The 7,435-nt window shown below is 39.4% G+C and overlaps 1 pseudogene; it reads left to right on the top strand.

Annotated features, from left to right (window-relative positions):
- Positions 1,569-7,403, top strand: LOC18787568 (annotated as a pseudogene).

The following is a 7,435-nucleotide window of genomic DNA, read 5'->3' as shown; positions in this document are numbered from 1 at the left end:
CATCTCGCCACCCCAAAATCTGAGCCACCATCATCATCTCGTCCTTGACCTTGGAGATTCCAAAATGGTGTTTTTTTTTCTTGGTCAGACCCGCCCAGGCCGCCTAGCGCCTAGTCCCCGCCTAGCGCCTAGTCCCCGCCTGGGCCGATTTTTCGAACTCTGCCTGATCATCAGAAACCTCCGCAGAAAATAGTATATTCTTATAGCTTCCTGAAGCTAATTCCTTGCCTAAACTCCTTGAAAAACTTCCTCATAGGAAATCATGCCCGCCCACCCGAAAGCTATTGTTCATGATTAATTTCTGCATTCATTTCCTTGCACTAATCTAGGGAAGAGAAACATGCGGTGCATTTCTTTCTTGACAGAGAAAAGCAACTAAAACACTTGAAATAAGCAAACTGACATTGAACCCAATCTATTTCAGTCAGTTTCTGCCAGTGCCAGTGCCAACCAAGCAGGCAATTCTCTCAAGAGAAAAAAAAAAAAAGCGTTCATGGCAGAACCAGTTACAGTTAATAATGTCATCAGAGGGAGGCCCTACAACAACATACTAAAATGATAAATTCCCTACCCTCCATAACACAATCACCATATCCGAAAAAGACAACTTGCAGACAAGTATACTATCTTCCTGGACAACCATTATTGAAGATGCAGAGCTTGAAAATCTTGTTAGATACCCTGCACTGCATGCATGGCCCGTATACTAGGCCGACTGCCGTTAAACGCAGACATAAGCACGCAGACTTTGCTGTTTGTGGACTGAACTGCCCCTCCACAACTAAATTGACCAACTTGAAACGACAGGACCAAAGTGTTAAAAGTGGAAAGTGAGGGTCTAAGCACATGCTACCATTCGTCTTCCCGAGCCACCACCACATCACCTGCGCCTTCACCTCTCTCGCTCTCTCATGGCAACCGCTACTTCAGCTAAGTGAGTTGGCACTCATAATGGCAGCTTCCACTGCGACGAAGCCCTTGGCTGCAAGATATACAAGTTAGTTAAGTAGCATCCTAGTTCCTTAGGTATGAGAATGTGGTAAGAGTTGCATTATTCATGAGAAATATGTACACATTTTTTGGAGAAATGTTTATTTATATATATATATATATATATATATATATATGGGGCGGATCTGTGGCACCATATTTTTTACATAAGTTTTGACACAATTTTTGGGTAATTAGATTACTCTACTTTTAATGGTTGAGATTAAACCTAACATGGCAAATAGTTTTAATGTTTTAAATAAATAATCATTAATTTTATTTTCTCTCATAAAAATAAAATAAAATTATTTTCTTTCTCTTCCCTTATTTCTTGGAAACGTAATCTCTCTTCTTGGTTATATCCTTTTTAAAAAAGGCATCAATGGAGAGAGAAGAGAGATTGGGAGCGGGAGAGAGAGAGAGAAGCATATATATGCCAGCTCTCTGACTGCTTGCTCTCTCTCTCTCTCTCTCTATATATATATATATATATATATATATATATCTCTCTCTCTACATAGATGATTTAGAAGATATGCTGACTAAAGCTATACTTTCTCTCAACACTATGACAGAGGATGGCAGCATTGAGGAGGTAAGCTTTTCAAGAGTTGGTAATATCTTAATAGATTATACGAGAGACTTAATATGCTATGCTTCTGGTAGGAAACTCAAAATTTATTGCTTGCTCCGTAGATTGTGTGACTCTTTCTTGTCGGCAGCATTGAGGAGGTAAGCTTTTCAAGAGTTGATAATATCTTAATAGATTATACGAGAGACTTAATATGCTATGCTTCTGGTAGGAAACTCAAAATTTATTGCTTGCTCCGTAGATTGTGTGACTCTTTCTTGTCGGCTCTGCTTCCTCTCCTTTTACAACCTTTCAAGCTGGCCTTGCCTCAACCCAATTCACGCTACTAGATTATCTTTAATCCGTTTTCTATCTGTCTATATTGATCTCTCATGTTCTCAGCTCTTTGATTGAATCAGATGCTTGAATTTGAGATGTCAAAATATGACGATAAGAATTATTTTTTAAAATCAGTATGATAGTCTACTCCATTATATTTAATATTGCATTAAGATTTAGGTTTTTTTTTTTTTAAATTAAGAAGCTGGTTTGATTCGAATGAAAACATAGGTTAAAGTTTAACTTGGCCCTTGAATGATTCTTTTTTTCTTCCCAGCTCCGGAGTTTCAGTGGAGATCAACGTTTCATACTTGAATTCTGCTTACCCTGGTGAGGAGGTTGAAGTTGAGGCCAAGGCTTTACGAGTTGGGAAGGTTGTTGGTGTTGCCAATGTTGAGTTAAGGAAGAAGAAGACATGAAAAATTATAGCTTAGGGTTGTCATACCAAGTATCTTGCTCTTGCTAGCAAACTCTGAAGCTTGGAAGTTGGAACTAGGACACAATTCAATCTGTGTTCTATGTAAAGATTTCTCAACATTGAATAAAATTTCTTTTAACTGAACGATATAAATTCACAGTTTAAGATGTAAATCAATTATCAATTGAAATTTTCCTCATACTTGTATGGAATATTCAGAAGCCTTTTGGTGTTGTCAATGTTGAATTTAGGAAGAAGAAAATTGGGGAAACATTGTTGTCAACTGGTGCTTCTCTCTGAACCAACAATTCAGTGTTCCCATTTACAAATTTTGCTCATGGTTATAGTTCAAAGAGTTTCACATGCAAACAATACTCAATAGCATCTCTCCTCAGACTAATACCAATTCGAAAAAGTTGTCAGAAACCACAAGATTCAATTGCTTAACCTATAGATCGTAAAATGATACAACTAATTCATGAAAAAATATATAACTGATTCATGAAAAAGTAATCTAAATCAAGAAAATTGAGTTGACTATTTGAGTCATAATTCTTCAAAATTGCATTCTTCATTATAATTGTATTCGTCATCATAATTTACCCATTAATTCGTCATTTGCAACATACGTCATCTTGGCCTTGTCTGGCTTCAGCCTCTTCACTGTATCCATTACTTTCACGCTCAAACTCATCATCACGACTGTTCTTCTCATTTAAATCCTAAAACTATTTGCCATGTTAGGTTTAATCTCAACCATTAAAAGTGGAGTAATCTAATGACTCAAAAATTGTGTCAAAACTTGTGTCAAAAATACGGTGCCACGGATCCCCATATATATTTATTGGAGATGTTATATATTGGAGAAATATTTGTATAATATTTATTTGTTATTTGTTACTTATTAGTGGTTGCTTTAGCGATTTTATAATGGAAAATCTATTTAATGTTTTACTTTCCGAGGCCCAATCCTAATCAAAAAAATATATCTAAATAGGGCATTTGGTTTTATTGGTGTTTTAATACGAGGCCCAATTGAAAGCCCATCTCTTCTTCTGTTTTTCCCATCAACAGAAGCCCAGGCCCAAGTCTAACATGAGTCGTCTCCAGCCCCTCCCTGCGACCTCTCATCTTCTTCAATCCTCATCTCGCCACCCCAAAATCTGAGCCACCATCATCATCTCGTCCCTGACCTTGGAGATTCCAAAATGGCATTTTTTTTCTGGGTCAGAATCTCCCAGATCGCCCAGACCGCCTAGGCCGCCTAGGCGGCCGCCTAGCGCCTAGTCCCCGCCTAGGCCGATTTTTCGAACTCTGCCTGATCATCAAAAACCTCAGCAGAAAATAATATATTCTTATAGCTTCCTGATGCTAATTCCTTGCCTAAACTCCTTGAAAAACTTCCTCATAGGAAATCATGCCCGCCCACCCGAAAGCCATTGTTCATGAATAATTTCTGCATTTATTTCCTTGCACTAGTCTAGGGAAGAAAAACACGTGGTGCATTTCTTTCTTGACAGAGAAAAGCAACTATAACACTTGAAATAAGCAAACTGACGTTGAACCCAATCTATTTCAGTCAGTTTCTGCCAGTGCCAACCAAGCAGGCAATTCTCTCAAGAAAAAAAACATGCGTTCATGGCAGAACCAGTTACAGTGAGCAATAACTTGCCAATGTCATCAGAGGGAGGCCCTACAACAACATACTAAAATGATGAATTCCCTACCCTCCATAACACAATCACCATCCGAAAAAGACAACTTGCAGACAAGTATACTATCTTCCTGGACAATCATTATTGAAGATGCAGAGCTTGAAAATCTTGTTAGATGCCCTGCACTGCATGCATGGCCCGTATACTAGGCCGACTGCCGTTAAACGCAGACCTAAGCGCGCAGACTTTGCTATTTGTGGACTGAACTGCCCCTCCACAACTAAATTGACCAACTTGAAACGACGGGACCAAAGTTTTAAAAGTGGAAAGTGAGGGTTTCAGCACACGCTACCATTGTGGCACCGTTATGTGTGCTGGGGGTCTTATTCAAACTATTTGGGCTGCCTGTATTAGCCTAGGCACTGGAGCAGATCAAGTTAATCTGTATCAGGAAAGCAGATGTGCTTTGAAGTGCTCAATCAATTGTTTTGTTGTGGTTTGTCCTTAGCAAAGAGAAATTTGTGATGGAGAAGCGAGATATATGAGGTCATGCTAAGCGTTCCATTTCTGCACAATATTTTCGTAGAAAACAGTAGGAAATAACTTGGTGCTGTGGGTGCAATGGCTCCCATTCTGCCACGAGAGACCAAAGCGTGAAGCTTCTTCAGTGCCTGCCTGCTGCTGTGTTTGCGCCTCACTGACTCACTCTTGGGTTTTGGCGTGATGGTTTTACATATAAGGAAACCACATAGCCAAATAAAAACTGGTCCTGCTTTGCACTTGCCGTCTTGGCCCAATTTCCCTCCTACCTGTTTAATTTAATTCAACTTCAATTCTTGAGTTGCACTAATCTCAACCATTCAGTCAATACCCCCACTTGACTTCACTTTAATGGATGGCTTGGATTTGCACACTAATTGTAGTAGATCCGCATTGAGCATATATGCTGATTATCCTCCTCCTCCGGCTGTTTGGCAGGAAGGAAAGAGAGAGATAATTTTCCAGGAACAGAAAAAGCTTAATGGAAATTGGGTTTCCAGTGTTTCAATCAAGGATAAGTGCCAGAGGATTTGATTTGCTGCTCTTTGATCCAATTCAAATTAATTTTGCGTTGACAAGTAAATCTGGAAAGCCTTCACCATGATAGCATTTAGTGAAAATAAAATTGTAAAGCCTAAGTTTAGATTGAGTTTATTGGCAAGTGATCAGCAATATGATGCCCCTTTTGGTACATTCATGCGTTTTCATTGTCTAGGATAAGTAGCAGGGGATTTACTGCTCTTTGACCCAATTCAAATTAATTTTTCTTTGATATACACCTTAATCATAATTAGCAAAGAGGGATTGTACAATACAACATTAGATTCAGTTAAAAATAAATTTTGATTTTTTCAAAGCATGTTAATAATTTCGTGTGTTAAATGTGCTTCTTGATGACTTTAATGACATATAAGATGCTGTTTTCACTCCGCAAATGTTGCTGAAAATAATTAGCTTAGAGAGATTTTTAACAAGTTAAGTATGGAGTGACTATGATTATCCCACAATGAGATGGATTACATGCTCATACCGGGGAGGCTTAGCGTAGCATTAAAGTGGAGTTGGGGTGAATTGAATGAACAAATTTTGCCCTTTCTTTCTATATTGTTCTTCTTCATATAATTGTATGCAATCTGGTGCGTATGATTCTTATAGGATTTTGACTTTAATCTGCATGAGTAGTTGCAAATTATTGTTGGGTTTGAATTTGGTTCTGATTTTGATGGCTAAATCTTTGAATGTGCTAAATCCATTTGGATTCTCTTGACAGAAACCACAGACAGGGACAAGTTCAATTGATCTATATGCTGCGCAGTGTGACGAATGCCATAAATGGAGGGTGATTAATTCAGAAGAAGAGTTTGAGGAAATCAGAAGCAAAATAAGTGAGGAACCGTTTTATTGCAACAAAAAACCTGGTGATAGTGAAGGAGTTGCAGAAGGAGAAGCTTTCCAACAAGAAGCGCTTGTGCCAGGGCCACCGTGTCCGCGACATGATCGATAACATCTCCTCCACCACCAAAAAACTCATTGATATGTATGAAGATAAAGATAATGCGAGGAAGGAGGAGATTGCGGCCATTGGAGGCCAGGCTGAGACTGCCGCCGGCACCAACGTTTTTTTCAGTGCATTTTATGACAGATTGAGAGAGATCCGTGAATATTATCGGAAGCATCCAGCGGCTGCATGGGGTGTTTTTGACGCTGCTAATGAGGAAGAAGACGAAGAAGAAGATGCACTGTTGCTTAAGATTATGGCTGAGTTCAGTGGAGAGGAAGCTTTTGGACGGTACGTCGACTTGCATGAATTGTACAACCAGTATATCAACTCTAAATTTGGACAACCTATCGAATATTCTGCTTACCTTGATGTTTTTTCACAACCACAATCACAAAACATTCCTCGCAAGCTCAAGTTGTTAAGGCAGTACAAGGAATACTTGCAGAATCTTGTTGCTTATCTCATATATTTTTTCCAGCGGACAGAGCCCTTGCAAGATCTTGATGCAATATTTTCAAAGGTTGAAGAAACTGAATTTGAAGACCAAGAAAGCGGACATCTTCTTCAACAAGATCAGCTTACTCTGATCGATCTTGATTGTTATAGCAGGGTGGAAGAAGTGATGGAAGTGGGACCTGAAAAGCTGAAGGAGGCACTAGCTTCATTAGGACTCAAGACAGGCGGTACGGTTTGGGAGCGTGCAGAGAGGCTTTTCCTTACAAAGGACACACCTCTGGCAAAGTTGGAGAGGAAACATTTTGCCAAAGGTTCGGGAGGAGGTTCAGAAAAACAGGTTGTGATCAATTTAAAAGAGATTGCTTTATTGGAGGGCAAAGTGAAAAAACTATGCGGCTTACTGAAGGAAGCTGTTGAACGAACGAAAGACAACATTGTGAAGAAACAGGCTTTGACATATGACGAAATCAAAGCAGAAGTGAAGAGCAGGAAGAAATCGAAACCAAAAGTCATGACGAGGAGAATGAGCAGCAGATTCACAACCCACTCAAATTGCCAATGGGTCCGGATGGGAAGACAATATCTTACTGGATTTATAAGCTTCATGGTCTTGGGTCAGGAATTCAAGCGTGAGATATGTGGGGATTCCAGTTACTTTGGGCGTAGAGCTTTTGAGATGCATTTTAATGAAGTGTCATCAGCGCGGGATGCGTTGCCTTGGCATACCAAACACCAAGAGCTTCAATGAGATCACGTGAATTGAGGAAGCAAAAGAGCTGTGGAAGAGGATACAAGCACGGCAAGGCGCGAACTTGTGGTGCCAGGATCTTGAAGAAGAGTATGAAGATGAAGAGGGTAACATTTACAATAAGAAGACATACAATGATCTAAAGCGACAAGGGCTGCTTTAAGTTTAGATGATTTGTAATTAGTCTTTAGCAAATTATGGGTATGAGATGACTAGT

This window comes from Prunus persica, chromosome G2, assembly GCF_000346465.2.
Source record: "Prunus persica cultivar Lovell chromosome G2, Prunus_persica_NCBIv2, whole genome shotgun sequence".
NCBI classification, from domain to species: Eukaryota; Viridiplantae; Streptophyta; class Magnoliopsida; order Rosales; family Rosaceae; genus Prunus; species Prunus persica.
The sequence above is the reverse complement of the archived record's forward strand: the minus strand, read 5'-3'. Positions and strand labels throughout refer to the sequence as shown.